Source organism: Oryx dammah, unplaced genomic scaffold (assembly GCF_014754425.2).
Source record: "Oryx dammah isolate SB20612 unplaced genomic scaffold, SCBI_Odam_1.1 HiC_scaffold_8, whole genome shotgun sequence".
Taxonomy (NCBI): Eukaryota; Metazoa; Chordata; class Mammalia; order Artiodactyla; family Bovidae; genus Oryx; species Oryx dammah.
The window spans coordinates 52,359,256-52,384,315 of NW_024070192.1; the positions used below are offsets into that span (position 1 = coordinate 52,359,256).

General features: G+C 38.4%; 1 protein-coding gene and 1 non-coding gene across 2 annotated transcripts in view; one reads left to right on the top strand and one right to left on the bottom strand.

Moving 5' to 3' along the window:
* The window catches only part of PPM1E (protein phosphatase, Mg2+/Mn2+ dependent 1E), a 226,510-nt gene that overhangs the window by 168,742 nt on the left and 32,708 nt on the right, over positions 1 to 25,060 (bottom strand). The window lies entirely within an intron of this gene.
* On the top strand, positions 12,269 to 12,341 carry TRNAC-GCA. Its single transcript has one exon. It is a non-coding gene; the product is annotated as a tRNA-Cys (tRNA).

The window sequence follows — 25,060 nt, forward strand, 5'->3', positions numbered from 1 at the left end:
TACTTCCATATGCTATTCTGAAGAGAGCCTGAAGAGTATTCACTCTCCAGCTAAAAGTCCTAGCTGACATAAAGTAACACAAATCTCATGAGATGCTGAAGAACAGCACCATCAATGTGAACTTCAAGCTCCCTATCATGTTGTGCTTAAGACTGCCGCATAGAGCAGCACTCGGTTATAACAACGTCTCAGCCATGATTCCCAGTTATCACCCATTTTAAGGAATTCAAAACATCATTCAAGATTTCACTCTAACTTATGCACCTAACTGAGAATTACGAAGTTGAGGGCAAAGGTTTAAGTGGTTTACCCAAGATTTCAATGGCAATAACTTTAAAAGGGAAGAGAGGAAAGTGGATGGACTTTTATCGTTGAACATTCACATGTACTAAGTTTGAACTATTTCTGCGTTGTAAATAAATATTGCTTACAATTCATGTAATTTATTCCTTAAAATAACCTATACCACCTCATTGCACAGCTCAAGGGTGCCACATTCATATCCTGGTCTATGTCAGGAGTAAGCAAACTTTGGGCTATGGGCCAAACCTGGCCCAACACCTGTTTTTGTGAGTGAAACATACTCTCTTATGGCTGATTTTGTGCTACAACAGCAGGGTTGGGCAGTTGAGGCAGATACCCTGTGGCTTTCAAGGCCTAAAATATTTACTATCTGGCCCTTTACAGAAAAAAAATACCGCCAATCTGGTCTGTGTGAATGCTGACCCTACAATAATGTGGTGCACAGCTTACGTAGCAGCCTTGGAAACAACCTACTGAAGAAAGTATCCACAGCTGATAGACTAGAAAACTAATAGTCCATAAAAACAATTAAGGTCACAAAACTTGTAAGTGATAAAGTCAACTTTCAAATGCAGTTGATTTTGTCACTTAAAAGCTAATATTAGAGAAATGAATAGCAAAACTACAATGAGGTACCACCTTACACCAGTCAAAAAGCCAACATTAAAAAATCTACAAATAATAAATCTGTAGAGAAAAAGGAACCCTCGTACACTGTTGGTGGGAATGTAAATTAGTGTAGCCATTATGGAGAACAGGATGAAGGTTCCTTAAAAAGCACTAAAACTAGAGTTACCTACATATCACCCAGCAATCCCACTCCTGGGCATATATCCAGAAAAAACACATGCACCCCATGTTCATGGCGGCACTGTGTCGGACACCACTGAAACGACTTAGCAGCAGCAGCAGCAGCAGACACGGAAGCAACCTAAATGTCCATCAACAGATGAACTGATAAAGACACACACACACACACAATGGATTTTACTCAGTTACCAAAAGAATGAAATAATGCTATTTGTAGAAACATGGAAGGACCTAGAGATTATCACACTAAGTGAAGTCAGACAGAGAAAAACAAGTATCGTGTAACATAGAATCTTAAAAAAATGATACAAATGGACTTATTTAAAAAACAGAAGTACTCACAGACATAGGAAACAAAGTTAAGGTTACCAAAGGGAAAGCGGGGAGGGATAAATTAGGAGTTTGGGATTAACAAACTACTATCTATATATATAAAATAAATAACAGACAAGGACCTACTGTATAGCACAGAGAGTATATTCAGTATCTTGTAATAACCTATGATGGAAAAAAATCTGAAAAGGAAAAAATATATATATCTGAATCACTTTGCCATACACTTGAAACTAACACAACATTGTAAACTAACTACATTTCAATTTTTTAAAAAAGTAACGAATCCAGATCATTCCACTAAATCACACAAGACCATGTATAAATTGGGACTAGTAATAATACCTCCCATAGCAGTTCTTATAAGTGTCAAATATGTACATGAAAATATTAGAGAAATGTTAGTTGTTAATAACATTACAGAGTAAAAACTAAGTACTCATATAGTTCGGCCTTATATTCTCCTTTATCCTTCCATAAAATGAGGGCTTTAGCCATGCTTGCCTTCACAGTTACCAATCCCCCGAAATGAGATCCTCACACTCCTATTCTCAACACTTGCTGTTTATCCAAATACTACTCCATTTCTAGAATCAACATAAATGCCACATTCTTGGTGATACCTTCTCAATTTCTTTAATAAACCCTCATTTATTTCTCTTTCTTATGTTCCCCTATAGCATATTACTGCAAATTCTATTTAACATTTAATTCTATTTTATATTATTTACTGATTTCTCCCACTGGATTCTACATTTACAAAAGACTATTTCTTATTCATCCACCTCAACAACCTCCCTAACTACCTAGAGGGTCTATCAAAGTTTCTCATACACAGTAAATATACTGAGTTGAACTCCTTACTCTGTATACCTAGTTTTGTTCTATATTCCAACTTGTTGCTTATTACATCAAACTAGGATGCCTTCAGTACATATGTCCACTGCTAGGAAAGGGAAGAGGAAAGCTAGAAAACTCTTTTGAATGAAATATACACAGAATTTTCTATTTCTACAATGTTCAGTGTGATATTCAATGCTTTAAATATGAACTTCTCTCTATAGTTTAGTAATTTTCTTTTAAAAATTAATAATTTCACCAGGTTTACCAACAGAATTTATTCCCTCATTTAATCTTTAAACCAAGTTGTTCATACTCAAATCCTCTCACAAATACACACAGCGTTCTAACTCAGCTGTTGGCAGCATAATGTGTTCACAATGAGCAACCCCTACTATCCTGGCAAGAACTGCAGGACTACCTAATTACAGTAGTCTCTATATCTGTTTTCACTGGGATAAGGAACAATATGGATATATCAAAAAGCAAATGGCCTGGAAAGGTATCTTGGAATTTTCCCAGAAATACAGAAGTCACACTGAGTAGACTCAAACTGGACTTTTCTCCATTATATGCAGTTTTTCTAAGATAGTAAGAGAAATGCCAGGGTATAAGATTTTCATGAGAAATAAGATTAAAAGATCCTATTGTACAAGCTAAGAAACACAAAAGTATTCTGAATAAGCTGAAGATTTATATGGGCCTTAAGTTTGACATAAAGAAGACAGTGGACCTCCCTGGTGGTCCAAGTAAAGAATCCACCTGCCAATGCAGGGGACCCGGGTTTGATCCCTGGTCTGGGGAGAATCCCCGTGCCACAGGGCAACTGAACCAGTCCACCACAGCTACTGAGTCTTGCATGCCCCAACTACTGAAGCTCAGGCGCCCTAGAGGGCCCATGCTCTGCAACAAGAGAAACCACCACAATGAGAAACCCATGCACTGAAACTAGAGAGCAGCCTCTGCTCGAGGCAACTAGAGAAAGCCTGCATGGAACAACAAAGACCCAGTGCAGCCAATAAACAGGTAAATAAATATCCATGCTTAGAAAAAGAAAAGAGAATTTTAAATGGACAACCAACAAGGACCTAGTGTATAGCACAACGAACTCTGCTCAGTGTGTGTGGCAGCCTAGATGGGAGAGGGGACTGGCAGAGAAGGGATACATGTATATGTATGGCTTAGTTCCTTCGTTGTCCACCTGAAACTATCATGACATTGTTAATTAGCTATAACCCAACAGCAAACAGAAAGTTAGAAAAAAAAATTTTTTTAAGGATTATAAGAAAATAGAGATATACAAGCAAAACAGAATACAGTCTCTACCACAGAAGAGCGTGGGTTTTCTTTGGGGGAGAACACATATGAAACATATGAAATAACGAGAATAATAATGAATTTATACTTAATGCTGGTGGTTCAAAACATTTCTCTCATCTCAATATTACATCATAGATTATTTTAACTGCTGCCCTAAAAACACCAGGCAGAATTATTGGGTCCTTAAGACAAGCCTCAAAAATTAAAAGATTATTTTCATTTTTCATAAATTGTATTCTCTTCATGAATTGTATTCTCTTCTCTAGCTGATCATATAAACTTTATAAAGAAAATGTGTATTAGAGGCCAGCACACATTTTTTCACTTTATGCCTGCTAATCAATAATTAGTAACATCTTGGACTTCCCAGGTGGCTCAGTGGCTAAGAATCCACCATGCTGGGGACACAGGTTCGATCCCTGGTCCGTTAGGATTCCACATGTAGGTGCAGCAACTAAGCCGTGCACCATAACTACTGAGCCCACACTCTAAAACTTGCAAGCTGCAACTACTGAGCCCACGTGCTATAACTACTGAAGCCCATGCCCTAGAGCCTGTGTTCCACAATAAAAGAAGCCACTGCAATGAGAAGTCTGTGTATCACAACTAGAAAGTAGCCCCCACTCCCAACAAGAGAAAGTCTGCAGCAGTGAAGACCCAGCGCAACCAAAAACAAAATAAATAAATTATAAAAAATAATTAGTAATATCTTGCAGAGACAAGTAAAAAGGACTTCACATATATAGATAGATGCCTACAGTTTAAGACAACAGTTAATACAAAAGGAGTGACGGTGCAAAGAATAAATTCTAAAATTTCTGATTTAAAAGGCAGAGTCCCATTTTACGGTGCTATAGATACATTATTTCTATTTCTCCTAATTAAAAATATCTTGTATCTTCCATTTCAGGCAAACAGAACACTAATATACCCTAAAAAAAAAACCATTATAAGTTACCTAAAAATTCTGGCTAAACTATGAAAACTATCTTGAGATAAATGAACACAGACTCACAATCAAAACACAGAACATAGGAAACAAGCCACTGTGATTAAGGGTCAGCAAAAATAATAAACATGAGACTCATCTCCACAAAGATAGAAAAAATGAACAGCTGTAGAATAACAGTTAAAGAAACAAGAAAAGATATAAAATATGAATAAGAAACAAATTCTATTCAATGGGCAAGAAGATTTGAAAAGGAACCTAATAGAATTTCTAGAAACTGGGTACATAATTAAAATTAAAACCTTTGTAGACAAATTAAACAGTAGGATAGATGAACCTAAAGTGAAAATTCAGTTTGAACTCAAAAGAGATCTAAAGAATTAACTCAAATGCAAAATTGAGACATAAAAGAAATGAAATTAAGAGACAAAGAGGACAGAGGAAGAATGTTTAATATACCTAATTAGAGTTCCAGAAGAACAGAGAGACATGAGGCAATATTTGAAACAAGAATGGCTAAGAATTTTTCAAGCTTGTTGAACTACAGATTGTCATATTCAGGGAGCCCAACAAATCACAAGCAAGATAATAAAAAAAAGAAAAAAAGAAAACCACCCTATATAGAGCATGGGGGAAACTGGAAAACCAAAGACAAAGAAAATATTTTAGAAGTCACAAGAAAGAGAAAACAGATACCTGATAAACAGATAGACAACCAATTTCTCAATAACAGCAATAAAACTCAGCAGACAGAGGAATAATTAACTAAAAAAGAGCTAAAAGAATAACCACCAAGCTGGAATTGAAATACATAAAATAATCTTTAAAGTGTGAGAGCAAATAATGACATTTCAAACAAACAAAAACTGATGGCATTAAATACTAAGAGAACTTTAAATGTATTTCTAAATTAGGTACCTTAGTAAGAAGGTAATTTGGAAGAAAGGTCTGTCTTGAGATGCTGGAATTCTAACAAAAAGAGAAACACGAATAAATCTAAACAAACATTTATTTACAAAATAAGGATGTCTAGTCTACCTTGTAGAATTTTTTAAAAATAGATGTAAAATATCAACAAATAATCACCCTTGAGGAAGACTCATCAGCGTTTAAACACTCAGAAGTCCTTGTCATATAAAGAAACTGGGTAAACGTAACTTAATATTGGGTTTAGGGTGCATATATCTCTTTGAATTATGGTTTTCTCTGAGTATATGCCCAATAGTGGGACTGCTGGGTCATACTGTAGTTCTGTTTCTGGTTTTCCAAGGAACTGCCATACTGTGATAGTGGCTGTATCAGCAGTGCACTGAGGGCTCCCTTTTCTCCACACCTCTCCAGCATTTATAGTTTGTAAATTTTTGATGATGGCCATTCTGACCAGTGTGAGGTGATACCTCACTGCAGTTTTGATTTGCATTTCTCTAATAATTAGTATGTTGAGCATCTTTTCATGTATTTGTTGGCCATTTATATGTCTACTTAAATGTCTATTTAGATCTTCCACCATTAAAATTTTTTTCTTATTGATTTTTGGCTGGGGTGGGTCTTCGTCGCTGCTTGAGCTTTCTCTACTTGGGGTGAGCAGGGGCTTACTCTAGTTGCAGTGTGCCAGCTTCTCATTATGGTGGCTTCCCTTGCTGCAGAGCTGGCTCTAGAGCAGACGGGCTTTTGTAGCTGCAGCACGCTGGCTCAGTAGCTGTGGCACATGGGCTTAGTTGCTCTGCAGCATGTGGGATCTTCCCAGATCAGGGACTGAACCGCCATGTCCCCTGCACTGGCACGCAGATTCCCAACCACTGGACTTGGGACCAAGTCCCTTTCACCTGTTTTTTGATTGAGTTGTTTTTTTAATATTGAGCTGCAAGAGCTGCTTGTATGTTTTGGAGATTAATCCTTTCTCAGTTCCTTTGTTTACAAATATTTTCTCCCATTCTGAGGGTTGTCTTTTCATCTTGTTTATGGGTTCCTTTACTATACAAAAGCTACTTAATGCACTGTGGTGACCTGAATGGGAAGAAGTCCAAAAGAGAGGTGATATATGTAATGTATGACTGATTCATTTTGCTACACAGTAATGTTGCTATCACAACATTATAAAGCAACTATACTTCAATTAAAAAAATTTTTTTTAACTTTGGGGTTTAGGTTAAATATGCATCTTAAAATTTTTGGAATAACCAGTAAAAGAAGTATATTGTGTATATATCCCAAAGAAGGACAAGAAAAAGAAAACAAGCAAGATGAAGAGAGGAAAAGAACCACAAAAACAACAAGATGCAGGAAAAGTATGAAAATAAAAAACACAAAAGATGGTAGAAATAAACCTGCTATATCAGTAATAAAAGAAAGTATAAATGGACTCACGTTTACAATTTAAAAGACTATCAGTCTAGATTTTTCAGTATTAAAATCCAACTATATTGTTCCCAAAAGACATATAAAATATAAGAAAAGAGACTGAAAGTAAAAGGATGAGTAAACTTGCACCTGAGAATACTAACCAATACTACTATCAAACAAGATAAACTTTTATGCAAAAAGTATTACTAAGGTAAAGAGGGTCATTACATGATTAAAGGTTCGATTCACTAGGAAGACATAACAATTCCAAAGTTGTGTATAACTAATAGCCAAACTCCAGAATATATAAAGCAAATACCAATAGAATTACATAAATAAATACACTATTATAATAGAAGAAATTATAACTCATCTTTCAGTAATTGACAGATCAAACAAAAAATCAGTACAGACATCAAGAATGTGAATGATATAATTAATAAGTTTTATTTTATAATCATATTTAGCAAGGTATCCAACAACTGGCGGACAAACATTCTGTTCAAGCACGGATGAAATATTTTTGAGAACTGCCTATACAATAGGCCATAAAGCAAGATTCAACAGATTTTAAAAAGAGCATCACATACAGATCACATTTTCTTATCACTATTTAATTAAGTTTAAAAATTAGTAACAAAGCATAACTGTGATTAAAAAATAATAGGAAGGCAACCAACCAATAGGAAAAATTCTTCTTTATAGAACCATTCTGCTATTAGATGCAAAAGTAATGCCAGAATTAGACAGTCACCATTTTCAATAATTAATGATATGAATGTAGGCAATTATCATCAATAGCAGCTAAAACCATGAGTTGAAAGGCTGACAACAAACAAAACTCTGGAACAAACTTCACACACACACACATACAAAAACAGACATCTGCCTCCTACTGTAATGCAATATATTAATAAAATATATAGTATCACCTATGAATTGTTCTTGACAAAGATTCAAGCCTAAGCCTGATCAAGCTTCTAGATCTGCACTGTCCAATCTGGTAGCTACTGAGCACCTGAAATTTCCCACTCTGAGCTGAGATATGCTGTACGTGTGTATTACATACCAGATTTTGAAAACTAAGAATGTAAAATATAATTATTTATATTGAATATGTTAAAATGATAATATCTTTATACCCTCGGTTGACTAAAATGAGTCAAAATTAATTTCATCCTTTTCTTTTTTAATGCAGGTACTAGAAAATTTTAATTATGTGGCTTGCATTGTGGTTCATATTATACGTCTACTGGACAGGATGTGCTGCTCCAGAACCACCTACCATTTTATAAAAAATTTTTTTACGGATTACCAACAAATAATTAATTTCTCTAACCAATAGGTGGCAAGAAAAAAATAGATGGACAGGAAATCATCACAGATTAAGTTAGTTTTAAGAGACATAGCAAACGAATGCAACATATAGACTGCTCTTGTATAGTGCTTTGAAAACTGACTGAATATTGTAGCTGTTGTTGCTGCTCAGTTGCTAAGTCGTATCTGACTCTTTGTGACTCTACGGACTGCAGCACACCAGGTTTCTCTGTCCTTCACTATCTCCCAGAGTTCATTCAAATTCCAGACCACTGAGTTGGTGATCCTACTAACCATCTCATCCTATGCCACCCCCTTCTCTTTTTGCCTTCAATCTTTCCCAGCATCAGGGACTTTTCCAATGAGTCAGCTCTTTGCATTAGGGGCCAAAGTACTGGAGCTTTAGCTTCAGCATCAGTCCTTCCAATAAATACTCAGGATAGATTCACTTTTGGATTGACTGGTTTGATCTCCTTGCTGTCCAAGGGACTCTCAAGAGTCTTCTCCAGCACTGGAGTTCAAAAGTATGAGTTCTTCAGCGCTCAGCCTTCTTTATGATCCAACTCTCACATGCAAATATGACTACTGGAAAAACCACAGCTTTGACCATACAGACCTTTGTCAGCAAATTGATGCCTCTGCTTTTTCAATATGCTGTCTAGGTTGGTCATAATTTTTCTTCCAAGGAGCAAGCATCCTTTAATTTCATGGCTGCCATCACCACTGGCTCCAAAGGAGCCCAAGAAAAGAAAGTCTGTCACTGCTTCTACTTTTCCTCTTTCTATTTGCCATGAAGTGACAGGACTGGATGCCATGATCTTAATTTTTTGAATGTGAGTTTTAAGCCAGCTTTTCCACTTTCCTTTTTCCACTCTTTCCCCATCTATTTGCCATGAAGCAATGGAACCAGATGCCATGATCTTTGTTTTCTGAATGTTGAGCTTTAAGTCAACTTTTTCACTCTCCTCTTTCATCAAGAGGCTCTTTAGTTCTTCTTCACTTTCTGCCATGAGGGTGGTGTCATCTGCATATCTGAGGTTGTTGATATTTCTCCTGGCAATCTTGACTCCAGTTTGTGATTCATTCAGCCCGGCATTTCACATGATGTATTCTGCATATAAGTTAAATAAGCAGGGTGACAATATATAGCCTTATCATACTCCTTTCCCAATTTTGAATCAGTCAATTGTTCTGTGTCCAGTTCTAATTGTTGCTTCCAGTGCCATTTTTGTGAGAACTCTTCACTATGACCCATTCATCTTGGGTGGCCCTGCACAGCATGACTCACAGCTTCATTGAGTTATACAAGTCCCTTTGCCACGCACGATAAACTATGATCCATGAAAGGATGACTGAATATGAGATGATACTAAAGAATTATTGTTAATCTCTTTAGGTATGATAGTGATATCATAGTTAAGTTTTTAAAAAGAGTCCTTATACCTTGAAGAGACACACATATTTACAAACTTATGAAAGAAACGAAATTATGACTGAAATAGGTTTTAAAACAATCCAGGGAGACGTTAGATAGAATCTGGAGGAATCAGAAAATAAAATTCATCAATTTGCTGTTTTGGAGTCACTGTTCTATTCTTTTGACTTTGCATATTTATTTTTAAACGTCCATAATAAAATGATTTTTTGGTGTGTGTGTTTACCAGATTAGTAGTTTCCTAGAGCCAGGGGTGGTTAGAAAGAATGCCAATGGGCACAAGGTTTCTTTTGGGGATGATGAAAATGTTCTAAAATTAGATTGTGATGATGGCTGCACAACTCTGAAAATTTCCACAGTGAACTGTACTGTACACTTAAAATGGGTGAATTTTATGGTGTAAATTGTACCTGTATAAAGTTGCTTTTTAAAAAATTAATTAGTTTTTGGCTGCACTGGGTCTTAGTTGCTACGTGTGGGCTTTGTCTAATTGTTGCAAGAGGGCAATACTCTTTGTTGCAGTGCACAGGCTTCTCATTCCGGTGGCTTCTCTTGTTGCCAAACACGGGCTTTAGGGCACATGGGCTCAGTTGCAGGTCATGTGCTCTAGAGTGCAGGTTTATTAGTTGTGGTGTGAGGGCTCAGCTGCTCTGTAGCATGTAGGATCTTCCCAGACCAGGGATTGAACCTGTGTCCCCTGCATTTGCAGAGAGATTGTTAACCACTGGACCACCAGGGAAAGTCCCAAAGTTGTTTTTTAACTTGACATTATTCTCTCTCTCTCTCTCTCCAACACACACACCCCTCTAGGAATTAATCTAACAAAAGAGTATAAGATCTTTATAAAGAAAATTATAAAATTTAATTGAAAGGCACTAAAGAAGACCTAAATAAATGTAGAAATATATTATCCTCATGAAAATTATTTTCAAAATGACCCACAAATTCAAAGTAATTAAATGTAAGTTCAATAACAATTGAGCAGGACTTCTCATAAGACTTGCAAGGTGATCCTTAAGGTTATATGGAAAAGCAAAGGACCATGAATAGCCAAAATACTCCTAAAGAACATTTCTGAAGAAGGTGACCCTACTAGATATTAAGGCTTATTTTAAAACTTCCCTGATGGTCCAGTGGTTAAGAATCCACCTGCCAATGCAGGGGAGGCAGGTTTGGCCCCTGTTCCAGGAAGATTCCATACGCTGAGGAGCAACTAAACCCTTGTGCCCCAACTACTGAGGCCACAGGCCACAACTAACGAGGCCCATGCACTCTAGGGCCAGTGCGCCACCCCAAGAGAAGCCACCTCAGTGAGGAGCCTGAATACCATGACAAGGGAGTAGCCCACAGAAAGAGAGCCTGCACTCAGCAATGAAGACCCAGCGCAGTCAAAAAGAAATAGATAAAGCTGCAGTAATTAGGGCTTCCTCGGTGACTCAGTGGTAAAGAATCTGCAGGCAATGCAGGAGACTTGCAGGAGACTCTGGTTCATTCCCTGGGTCAGGAAGATGCCCTGGAGTAGGAAATGGCAACCCACTCCAGTACTCTTGCCTGGAAATCACAAGAACAGAGAAACCTGGTGGGCTACAGTCCATGGTGTCACAAAGAGTCGGACACAACTGAGCAGCTACACAACACAATCATTAAGTCAGAACAAAATGAGTGCATAAATAAACACATTTAAAGTAATAGAGAGCCCAGAAACAGGGCCATGAAAATGTGCAAACCCAGTACAGGTGGTATTACAGATTATTGGGAACAGGACAGAAAACACATACACAGGTGTATACAACACACACACACAAATACTAGCAGGAGTAGAGCTGCTAGATCAAAGCACACATATGTGTTCATTTCTACCTGCTGCTAAGTCGCTTCAGTTGTGTCCGACTCTGTGCAACTCCATAGACAGCAGCCCACCAGGCTCCCCGATCCCTGGGATTCTCAAGGCAAGAACACTGGAGTGGGTTGCCATTTCCTTCTCCAATGCAGGAAAGTGAACAGTGAAAGTGAAGTAGCTCAGTTGTGTCCGACTCTTAGGGACCCCATGGACTGCAGCCCACCAGATAATACCAAAATCTTTTTTCAAAAGTGACTGTACTAGTTAACATTCCCACCAGCAATGTACAAAGGTTCTTGCTCTGTACATCTTTGTCAATAACTGGAGTGACTCCACTCTCATTTCTGCAAATCTGGTAAGCATAACAATTTTGTTTCATGTGCATTTACTATGTGCATTTCTTTCATCTCTAACGAGGTCGGCATCTTTTTTTCTTGGCAATTCTTTCCTCTTTGTGATGTGCCTGTTCCTGAAATTTGTCTATTCGTCTATAGAACTTGTCTTTCCTTATTGATTTGTGGAAATTCTTTCTTTATCAGTTTTATGTGGTACAACTATCTTCTCCCAGTTTATCTTGTCTTTGAATATTTTTACATTCTTTTTTAAAATTAGGATATAATTCATATACTTTAAAACATATTCATTTAAAGTATACAAGAGTCACTGTTTTAGTATATTCAGGGTTCTAACAAACACCACCACTATCTAATTTCAAAACATTTTCTCACCTTTACAGTATTAGCCAAAAAGCCTATTTTTACTTTACATATTAAAGGATTCCCTGGTGGCTCAGATGGTAGAGCGTCTGCCTGCAATGCAGGAGACCCGGGTTCAATCCCTGGGTCAGGAAGATCCTCTGGAGAAGGAAATGGCAACCCACTCCAGTACTCATGCCTGGAAAATTCCATGGATGGAGAAGCCTGGTGGGCTACAGTATATATATAATATATACTTTATATATTAACTACTTAAATAGTCCTTATTTAAAACTGAACAACAAAATAGTATATTCAGTTCAATTCAGATGTTTATTTATTGAGTGCTACTACATGTAAGACAATCAGAAATATACCACAATAATATATAAGATATAGTTCTGACACTCCAGGATTATAGGAGGATCATTAACAATCAAGTACAATCACTAAGACATTTTCTTTATTATAGCAAATATCAAAACATATACAAAATAAAGAGAATAACAAAGTAAACTCAAATATCCAAATTCAAGAATTATCAACATCTTCTAACACTGCTACACAATTAGGAGCTACCAGCATTCTCTGTTGGAGAAGGCAATGGCACCCCATTCCAGTACTCTTACCTGGAAAATCACATGGACGGAGGAGCCTGGGTCTGACACAACTGAGCCACTTTACTTTCACTTTTCACTTTCATGCATTGGAGAAGGAAATGGCAACCCACTCCAGTGTTCTTACCTGGAGAATCCCAGGGATGGGGGAGACTGGTGGGCTACCATCTATGGGGTCGCACAGAGTCGGACACGACCGAAGTGACTTAGCAGCAGCACCATTCTCTGTGAGATTTGAAGAACTCCACTGAAAAGCTTTTATATATTATTCTATTTATTTATTTATTTAAAATTTTTTGGCCATGTGGCATGCAGGATCTTAGTTTCCAGACCAGGGTTTGAACCCATGCCCCTACAGTGGAAGCACGGAGTCTTAACCACTGGATCACCAGGAAGTCTTGAAGTTTTTTTTTTAATGCAACCGTGACAAGATACAAAGCAGAAAACATGTATTAATACAATGAGACTATACTGCAGTGGCAACTTTCATATTTCTTCTATCTCATCTCTGTCTCTCAATTCTATATTACAAATCCCCAAAGATCTAGCCTGACAAAACTGAGCCTTCCTTGGAGGGAGGGAAAATGCAGGAAACTCAATTAGCAAAGGCAGAACTATCCCAGAGGAAGAGCAGAAAGCTACAAACTCTCACACACTGAGTTTCTGCCCGTTATATTTTTTACCATTTATTGGTTAGATAAGGGATCTAATCATTTTCAAGTAAATCCCTATACTGTCAACAGCTAACGTTTCCCAGCTAACTTTAGCTGTTGTTAGTTTTCAACAGCTAACTTTGCTATACAGTTTACATTTCTGATCATATTAATTTTCAAAATGATAGTAATAAAGAATGTGGATTTTGGAGTTTATTGGTATCAGTCCCAATTCTGACGCTACAAGCTGTGTGACCTTAGCAAGTTATTTTAATTCCTGAAGCCAATTTCAATTCAGTTCAGGTCAGTTGCTCAGTTGTGTCTGACTCTGCGACCTCGTGAACTGCAGCATGCCAGGCCTCTCTGTCCATCACCAACTCCTGGAGTTCACTCAGACTCGCGTCCATTGAAGCCAGTTTATTCACCCGCAAAACTGAGATACTTCCTACTTTCAGAGGGATGTTAAGAAGTTGGATGGGACAGAGTATATAGAGCACAGGCTATAAAGTAAGTCTTGTCAATTTATTTTCCTCTCATGTCCTATCAAGTGGCACTTTCCTTGACAATTTATATAAAAATGGTCCCTGCTTGGATGAATAATTTTGCTTTAACCAGCCATACATACTGACCATATGGTGATGTCCACGTGTAGAGTCTTCTCTTGTGTTGTTGGAAGAGGGTGTTTGCTATGACCAGTGTGTTCTCTTGGCAGAACTCTATTAGCCTTTGCCCTGCTTCATTCTGTATTCCAAGACCAAATCTGCCTGTTACTCCAGGTGTTTCTTGACTTCCTACTTTTGTGTTCCAGTCCCCTATAATGAAAAGGAGATCGTTTTTGGATGTTAGTTCTAGAAGCTCTTATAGGTCTTCATAGAACCATTCAACCTCAGCTTCTTTAGCATTATTGGTCGGGGCATAGAGTTGGATTACTGTGCTATTGAATGGTTTGCCTTGGAAACAGAGATTTTTCTGTCATTTTTGAGACTGCATCCAAGTACCGCATTTCGGACTCTTTTGTTGACTATGAGGGCTACTCCATTTCTTCTAAGGGATTCTTGCCCACAGTAGTAGATAAAATGGTCGTCTGAGTTAAAGTCACCCATTCCAGTCCACTTTAGTTCACTGATTCCTAAATGTCAATGTTCACTTTTGCCATCTCCTGTTTGACCACTTCCAATTTACCTTGATTCATGGACCTAACATTCCAGGTTCCTACACAACATTGTTCTTTACAGCATTGGACTTTACTTCCATCACCAGTCACATCCACACCTGGGTGTTGTTTTTGCTTTGGCTCCATCTCTTCATTCTTTCTGGAGATATTTCTCCATTGGGCATCTACCGACCTGAGGAGTTCATCTTTCAGTGTCCTATCTTTTTGCACTTTCATACTGTTTATGGGGTTCTCAAGGCAAGAATACTGAAGTAGTTCGCCATTCCCCTCTCCAGTGGACCACACTTGGTCAGAACTTTCCACCATGACCCGTCCATCTTGGGTGGCCCTATACAGCATGGCTCAAAGTTTCATTGAGTTAGACAAGGCTGTGGTCCATGTGGTTAGATTGGTTAGTTTTCTGTGATTGTGGTTTTCAGTCTGTCTGCCCTCTAATGGAGAAGAATAAGAGGCTTATGGAAGCTTCCAGATGGGAGAGACTGACTGAGGGGGAAACTGGGCCTTGTTCTGATGGGCGGGGCCTTGCTCAGTAAAGCTTTAATCCAATTCTCTGTTAATGGGTGGGGCTGTGTTCCCTCCCAGTTGTTTGACCTGAGGCTAAACTGTGGTAAGATAATGAGTGAGTGACTGAAGTTCTTGGGAACCCACTGGACTGTAGCCTACCAGGCTCCTCCCTCCACTGGATTCTTCACGCAAGAGTAATGGAATGTGTTGCCATTTCCTTCTCTAGGGGATCTTCCTGACCGGGGATTGAACCAGGTCTCCGGCATTCCAGGCAGACGCTTCAATCTCTAAGCCACCAGGGAAGCCCTGGTAAGATAATGGCAGCCTTCAATAATGGCAACACCACCCGTGTAGCAGAAAGCAAAGAACTAAAGAGCCTCCTGATGAAAGTGAAAGAGGAGAGTGAAAAAGCTGGCTTAAAACTCAACATTCAGAAAACTAGGATCATGGCATCCAGTCCCATCACTTCATGGCAAATAGACAGGGAAACAATGGAAACAGACTTTTATTTTCTTGGTCTCCAAAATCACTGCAGATGGTGACTGCAGCCATGAAATTAAAAGACACTTGCTCCTTGGAAGAAAAGCTATGACAAACCTAGTCAGCATATTAAAAAGCAGAGACAGTACTTTGACAACAAAGGTCTGTCTAGTCAAGGCTATGGTTTTTCCAGTAGTCATGTGTGGATGTGAAAGTTGGACCATAAAGAAAATTGAAAGCTGAAGAATTGATGCTTTTGAACTGTGGTGTTGGAGAAGAGTCTTGAGAGTCCCTTGGTCTGCAAGATCCAACCAGTCAATCCTAAAGGAAATCAGTCCTGAGTGTTCATTGGAAGGACTGATGCTGAAGCTGAAATTCCAATACTTTGGCCACCTGATGCGAAGAACTGACTCATTAGAAAAGACCCTGATGCTGGAAAAGATTGAAGGAGGGAGGAGAAGGGGACAATAGAGGATGAGATGGTTGAATGGCATCACCAACTCAATGGAAATGAGTTTGAGTAAGCTCCGGGAGCTGGTGATGGACAGCGAAGCATGGCCTGCTGCAGTCCATGGGGTCACAGAGTCCAACACGACTGAGCAACTGAACTGAACATACATATATAAATTACAAAAACATCAACTCTTGAATGCATCATTAAAAACATCACTAGAACTATCTCTACATTTCCTACGTTTCATTAATATAAAACACGTAACAAAACTGAGAAGCACGAATTGAGCTAATTTACAAAATAACACAGCAACTCTTTTATGTTTAGCTTACTGCTAAAAAAGTATGATAAGGGACTTCCCAGGTGGCATCATGATAAAGAATCCACCTCCAAATACAGGACATGCAGGAAACGTGGGTTCAACCTCTGGGTCGGGAAGATCCTCTGGAATAGGAAATGGCAACCCACTCCAGTACTGTTGCCTGGAAAATCCCATGGACAGATGAGCTTGGTGGGCTACAGTTCATAGGGTCCCAAAGAGTCAAGCATGACAGTGCACATGTGCAAATTATGATATATTTTGTTGTTGTTCAGTCGCTAAGTTGTGTCTGACTCTTTTGAGAACCCATGAACTACAGCCTGCCAGCTCCTCTGTCCATGGGATTTTTTCAGGCAAGAATTTTTGAGCTCCAGGGATATGGCAGAATTGAGTCCTATTTATTACACAGTTTAATAAATGTTTTATACCACTTGACATCATAGATTATCACTAGATTAAATGCATCTATCTTATAGAAATGGCATTTTTCTTACCTAGAGGACTCCCTGATGAGATTTACTCATGATTAGTGAACAATACTTCTAAACTCCAAAACTTAACACAAGAACTGCTTCTGTCAAAAATTATTACATTGGGTACTTAGGGATTTTGAAACAAAACCATATGAAAAATGGTCTTGATTTAAATAGGTTTTTTCTATTGAAAATGTATCCTATGTGTTTTAAATTCTACCTTTTCTTATGTAAATAATAATTGTGTGTGTGTGTGTGTTAGTCACTCAGTCGTGTCCAACTCTTTCAGTCCTATGGACTGAAGCCCACCAGGCTTCTTGGTCCATGAAATTATCCAGCTAAGAACACTGGAGTGGGTTGCCATTCCTTCTCTAGGGGATCTTTCTGACCCAGGGATAGAACCCAGGTCTCCTGACTTGCAGGCAGATTCTTAACCATCTGAGCCACCAGGGAAGCCCCAATAATAATTAATGAGGACTAATTTTCCAAAAGGAAAAAAAAGTTTACATTTTTGTATAAGATTTTCTTTACATACCTGTTAGAAAAGAGGACTTAACAGCAACACTGGTAAATATTTTGTTAATATTACACATATTTAGTATTTTCCTTCAAGAAACTACAATTTTGGATCCTGATGACTTTTCCATAGATGGGAAGACAAGCCAGTATGAAATAACAAATACAGAAGAATATGTAGTAGTATAAATACCAAGTATCTGAATGCAATTCATTCATGGAAAATCATAGTCAATATATTATAAGTTATCAGTTCTCACTTCTTAAACTATAAGGTGATTCTTCCTTTACACCTATTCTGTTGCATGTGTAAGACTCGAAAACATACACATTACACAGAAAGTCAGGCACTGTTTACTGAAGAGAATATAATAATGTTTTTAAAAATATGAATCTTTTTCAATACTTAATTTCATAAGTCTAAAACAACATAATTTGTGAAATATTTCTTTAATGAAAGAGATCATATGAGTCTCATCTCTTGTTTAACAAGTTGAATCTGTTTTTATGAAAAGACTAAATCAAAATCAATATACTACTATTTATGAGCAGAAGAGTCTGAGTCTCACCCTAAAAAGTTATCAGAACTGCTTTGGATCCATATTTAATCATATACCTTTAGGTTACCTATTCTTATAGGTGCAATGACTTTACAAAGACACAGGATAACGTATTTGCTTTCTTCATATTAAAAGAAAAATATACTTCCAGATACTTAATGATCAGAAAATGAGAGTAGTTTGTTTTCTGATTTATAAAACACTGCTGCTGCTGCTGCTGCTGCTGCTGCTAAGTCGCTTCAGTCGTGTCTGGCTCCATGCAACCCCACAGATGACATCCCACCAGGCTCCTCTGTCCATGGGATTTTCCAGGCAAGAGTACTGGAGTGGGTTGCCACTGCCTTCTCCACCTAAAACTTTCCTCCCATTCAGGGCTGTTTCAATGAAATCATGTATTATCACAGAATATCTGGAATAAAATTATATCGGTAAATACAAGTGGATCTGTGTATTTATATGAAAATAATGGCACCATTCGAGAGCAATTCCAAGAAGATTCTGTAACAAGATATATTTTAACTAATATCTTTTCAAACAATTTTTTAGTATAAAAGAACTATTATACCTGATCATATGTGGAAATTGTAAAAAAAAAAAATAGATGGCCTAATCTTTAAAAAATCAAATTTATAACGATAACCCTGTATGCAAGACAGCAAAAGAGACACAGATGTATAGAACAGTCTTTTGGACTCTGTGGGAGAGGGAGGGTGGGATGATTTGGGAGAATGGCATTGAAACATGTATAATATCATATAAGAAACGAATTGCCAGTCTAGGTTCGATGCAGGGTGCAGGATGCTTGGGGCTGGTGCACTGGGATGACCCAGAGGGATGGTGTGGGGTGGGAGGTGGAGGGGCAGTTCGGGACTGGGAACACGTGTACACCCATGGCAGATTCATGCTGATGTGTGGCAAAACCAATACAATATTGTAAAGTAAAATAATAATAATAAAAAATCAAATTTATTATAATAATGAAACAAGTAAATCACAACATGTGAATTCAAAACTATTTTTATGTACTTGAATTACCACCCTCCTTCTCATACAACCTCTATGTCTTCCAAAGATCTATAAAATATTGATGAACTATATAGAATAATTCACTAAAAGCTGGATTGAATCTAGTTTGAGAGAAATGTTTTGGTGGGAGTAAGAAAATAAAACAGGATGTCAGAGGGAATATCCTTAGTCACTGGTGGGATAACAGCAAAAGCTATAAAACTTAACTACACTCCCAGTTAATTAGTATCTTAATTAATCAAAAAGAGAAAACAGGGATGAGGCAGCAGTACATTTGAAGAAATAATAACCAAAAATTTCCCAAATTTTGGAAAGACATAAATTTTGCAGGATACAAGATGCTCGGGGCTGGGGCACTGGGATGACCCAGAGGGATGGTACGGGGAGGGAGGTGGGAGGGGGGTTCAGGATGGGGAGCACGTGTACACCCGTGGTGGATTCATGTTTATGAATGGCAAAACCAATACAATATTGTAAAGTAAAAAAAGAAAGAAAAAAGTTTAGTGAACCTTAAATAGGAGAAATACATAGATAACCCTGTCAAGCATCAGTCAACTTGATGAAAATCAAATATGACAAGAAATTCTTAAAACCTGCCAGAAAAAAAGTCACACAATTTATCTGACTGAGAAGACTAAATGATATCCTTTAAAAAAAAAACAAACAAAAAACTGTTAACCCACAATTAATATCCATTGACACTATCTTTCAAGAATGACAAAAGAACTAGAAAATGTTTTTCTAGATAAATGAAAGCTAGAAAATCTGTTTCTGCAGCACTACAAGAAATGCTAAAGGCAGTTCTATGGACTACAGGAAGAAGAAAATTTGGAACTTCAGAACTGAAAATGATAACTATGTGGGCAAATAAAAGACAAATTTCTCTTAGTTTCTTTAAATACAAATGATTACTGAAATCATATTTTAACAATTATGTGTACACAATACACAGAACAACTGTATCATACAGGATGATGAAAGGGGTAAATGAACCCATAAATTGCTCAGTTATTAATATTAGCCTTAAATAAACTACAAAGAGTTAAAGATACACACTGTAATCCACAGATCAAATATTAAGTAACTAATGCAGAGAGATACAGATTTAAAAGCCAATAGATAAAGAAGACTTACACAAGGATATATAGGAGAAGGCAATGGCACCATACTCCAGTACTGTTGCCTGGAAAATCCCATGGATGGAGGAGCCTGGTAGGCTGCAGTCCATGGGGTTGCTAAGAGTCAGACACGACTGAGTGACTTTACTTTCACTTTTCACTTTCATGCATTAGAGAAGGAAATGGCAACCCACTCCAGTGTTCTTGCCTGGAGAATCCCAGGGACGGGGGAGCCTGGTGGGCTGCCCTCTATGGGGTCGCAGAGTCAGACACGACTGAAGTGACTTAGAGGCAGCAGCAGCAGAGCATGCAAAATTAATCTGTAGTAGAAGAGAGTCATGGTTCCTCAGGGAGATGCAGATGGGGACTGACAGAGAAAGGACATGAAGAAACAGTCTACAATCATGTTGCTGTTGTTCACCTGCCAAGTCATGTTCAATTCTTTGCAACCCCAAGGATGGCGGCATGCCAGACTTCCCTGTCCTTCACCATCTCCCAGAGTTTGCCCAAGTACATGCACATTGAATCAGTGATGCCATCCAATCATCTGATCCTCTGTTGCCCTCTTTTCCTTCTGCCCTCAATCTTTCCCTGGTGGCTCAGACGGTAAAGCGTCTGCCTGCAATGCGGGAGACCCGGGTTCGATTCCTGGGTCGGGAAGATCCCCTGGAGAAGGAAATGGCAATCCACTCCAGCACTCTTGCCTGGAAAATCCCATGGACGGAGGACCCTAATAGGCTACAGTCCATGGGGTTGCAAAGAGTTGGACACGACTGAGTGACTTCACTTTCACTTTCAATCTTTCCCAGCATCAGGGCCTTGTCCAATGAGTTGGCTCTTCGCATCAGGTGGCCAAAGTGTTGGAGCTTCAGCTTCAGCATTAGTCCTTCCAATGAGTATTCAGAGTTAATTTCCTTTAGGATGGACTGGTTTGATCTCTTTGCTGTCTAAGGGACTCTCTAAAGTCTTCTCCAACACCACAGTTCAAAAGCATCAATTCTTTGGTGCTCTACCTTCTTTATGGTCCAGCTCTCACATCCACACATGACTACTGGAGAGACCACATCCTTGACTATACAGACCTTTGTCAGCAAGGTGATGTCTTTGCTTTTTACTGGTGTGGTTTGCCATTCCCTCTGCCAATGGATCACATATCGTCAGAACTCTCTCCTATGACCCGTCCGTCTTGGCAGGCCCTGCACAGCATGGCTCATAGCTTCATTGAGTTACTCAAGCCCCTTCACCACAAGGCAGTGATCCAATGAAGGGGCTAGAATAACTGTAATGTTCTAATCCAGATATAGGTTTGAGTTATTAGATACATGCATTTGTCAAAATTTACCAAAATTCATAAAGTTAAGATTTATAGATTATATTGTATGTGAATTTTACTTTAAATAATGTAAATAAATATTTAGCTATAGTAATGTTTTCTTGTTTATTAGATATTTAGGAGCAAAATCTGAAACTTTATTATTTTTTAATACTTGATTTTTAACTTTTAAAACAATTTTCATTCACATCACACAGCACGTAGGACCTTAGTTTTCTGACAAGGGATTGAACCCACATCACTTGCATTGAAAGCATGGAGTTTTAACCACGGTATTGACAGGGAAGTCTTGAAACTTAAAATGCAACCAAAAATAAGATGGACAGAGGGTCATAAATGGATAAAACATGACAAACGAAATACAGTAAAACATTAATTGTAGAATCAAAAATATGGGTGTTTACTGTTCAGTTCTAATCATGGCATCTGGTCCCATCACTTCATGGGAAATAGATGGGCAAACAGTGGAAACAGTGTCAGACTTTATATTTTGGGGCTCCAAAATCACTGCAGATGGTGACTGCAGCCATGAAATTAAAAGACGCTTACTCCTTGGAAGGAAAGTTATGACCAACCTAGATAGCATATTCAAAAGCAGAGACATTACTTTGCCAAAAAAGGTCCATCTAGCCAAGGCTATGGTTTTTCCAGTAGTCATGTATGGATGTGAGAGTTGGACTGCAAAGAAAGCTGAGTGCCAAAGAATTGATGCTTTTGAACTGTGGTGTTGGAGAAGACTTTTGAGAGTCCCTTGGACTGTGAGGAGATACAACCAGTCCATCTTAAAGGAGATCAGTCCTGGGTGTTCAACAGAAGGACTGATGCTAAAGCTGAAACTCCACTAGTTTGGCCAACTCATGTGAAGAGTTGACTCATTGGAAAAGACTCTGATGCAGGGAGGGATTGGGGGCAAGAGGAGAAGGGGACAACAGAGGATGAGATGGCTGGATGGCATCACCAACTCGATGGACATGAGTTTGAGTAAACTCCAGGAGTTGGTGATGGACAGGAAGGCTGGCGTGCTGCAATTCATGGGGTTGCAAAGAGTCAGACACGACTGAGCAACTGAACTGAACTGTTCAATTCTTCTTAACTATGCATAAAGTAAAATAAAAACTCAGGAAAGAGAAATATACTTAAATTGCAATCTTCCAGGAACTTTTAAGAGAGGAAGGAGACTTAAAATGGCTCCTTATACATAAGGAGAAAGGAGAGGGAAGCCTAATCAACGGAAGGGGAAAGATGCATGCAAAGAAAGACACAGAGGTGGGAGTAACAATGGTTTGTGAGCGAGAATCAGGCAAGGAAGTAGTGTTGGGTATAAACTAAGTAGAGAATTACTCCCTGGACCATACTAAAATGAAATTAGGCAGATAGGTCACAAGAGTAATAATGGAAAATAGAATAGCTTAAGGGTTATAGAGGACATTGCCAGAATAACAGACTTCATCCGGACCTTAGCTTCCTTCCAGGCCCACTTCTGTGCTTCTAGGCATCTGGCCCTCTCATCATCTGCCTAACCATCATGATTAAGTTTCCAAAATTCAAAGGCCTAGTGCTCACACATAATATCTGGAAGGAAAATATTGTCCCATTCACATGAGTCCTGGGTGCAGATATTCAGCCAGTCCAGAAAATCTGCAATTGTGTGCTTGAATAGAATGTGGATCGCATCAGGTGGCCAAAGTATTGGAGTTTCAGCTTCAGCATCAGTCCTTCCAACAAACACTCAGGACTGATCTCCTTTAGGATGGACTGGCTGCTTGCTGTTCAAGGCACCCTCAAGAGTATTCTCCAATACCACAATTCAAAAGCATCAATTCTTTGGCGCTCAGTTTTCTTTATAGTCCAACTCTCACATCTATACATGACTACTAGAAAAACCAAAGCCTGACTAGACAGACCTTTGTTGGCAAAGGAACGTCTCTGTTTTTGTATATGCTGTCTAGGTTGGTCATAACTTTCCTTCCAAGGAGTAAGCGTCTTTTAATTTCATGGCTGCAGTCACCATCTGCAGTGATTTTGGAGCCCCAAAAAACAAAGCCTGACACTGTTTGCACTGTTTCCCCATCTATTTCCCATGAAGTGATGGGACCAGATCCCATGATCTTCGTTTTCTGAATGTTGAGCTTTAAGCCAACTTTTTCACTCTCCTCTTTCACTTTCATCAAGAGGCTTTTTAGTTCCTCTTCACTTTCTGCCATAAGAATGTTGTCATCTGCATATCTGAGGTTATTGATATTTCCCCTGGCAATCTTGATTCCAGCTTGTGCTTCTTCCAGTCCAGAGTTTCTCATGATGTACTCTGCATGTAAGTTAAATAAGCATGGTGACAATATACAGCCTTGACATACTTCTTTTCCTATTTGGAACCAGTCTATTGTTCCATGTCCAGTTCTAATTGTTGCTTCCTGACCTGCATACAGATTTCTCAGGAGGCAGGTAAGATGCTCTGGTATTCCCATCTCTTGAAGAATGTTTCACAGTTTATTGTGATCCACACAGTCAAAGGCTTTGGCATAGTCAATAAAGCAGAAATAGATGTTTTTCTGGAACTCTCTTGCTTTTTCGATGATCCAGTGGATATTGGCAATTTGATCTCTGGTTCCTCTACCTCCTGTGTGTACTGTTCTTCTGTGTATTCTTCCCATCTCTTCTTAATATCATTACTTCTGTTAGGTCCATACCATTTCTGTCCTTTATTGTGCCCATCTTTGCATGAAATGTTCCCTTGGTATCTCTAATTTTTTTCAAGAGATCTCTAGTCTTTCCCATTCTATTGTTTTCCTCTATTTCTTTGCACTGATCACTGAGGAAGGCTTTCTTATCTCTCCTTGCTATTCTTTGGAACTCTGCATTGAAATGGGTATATCTTTCCTTTTCTCCTTTGCTTTCCACTTCTCTTCTTTTCACAGCTATTTGTAAGGCCTCCTCAGACAGCCATTTTGCTTTTTTGCATTTCTTTTTCTTGGGGATGGTCTTGATCCTTGTCTCCCGTACAATGTCACAAACCTCCATCCATAGTTCTTCAGGCACTCTGTCTATCAGATCTAGTCCCTTAATTCTATTTCTCATTTCTACTAAATAATCGTAAGGGATTTGATTTAGGTCATACCTGAATGGTCTAGTGGTTTTCCCTACTATCTTCAATTTAAGTCTGAATTTGGCAATAAGGAGTTCATGATTTGAGCCACAGTCAGCTCCCGGTCTTGTTTTTGCTGACTGTATAGGGCTTGTATGTCTTGCTATACAAGATGGACAAGGAGGAACATTTTCCTGCTAAGAAGTAAATCTTATTTTGAGGGAGTTATAGAATTCTTTAAGAATCTAGTAAAAGTTCTTTACTAATACTTCGGCAGATATTAAGCATATATGCCATAAACTGGAGATAGAGTTAAGAACAGAACAGATACATTCTCTACCTTCATGAAATGTATAGTTGAGCTAGGAAGATAAAAATTAGTAAACAATTGTAGTTTGGCTTCTCTGATAATCTAAATTAGGTTTTCTCTTTATTCCTGTTCATATCCACTCCTAAATTTAGTTGCCTGAAACAATTCATTCTCTCTTAAGATTCTATGGGTTCACAAGGCTTAGCTATGTAATTCTCACCTGATCTTCTCACATGTAGTTGCAGTCAGATTGTAC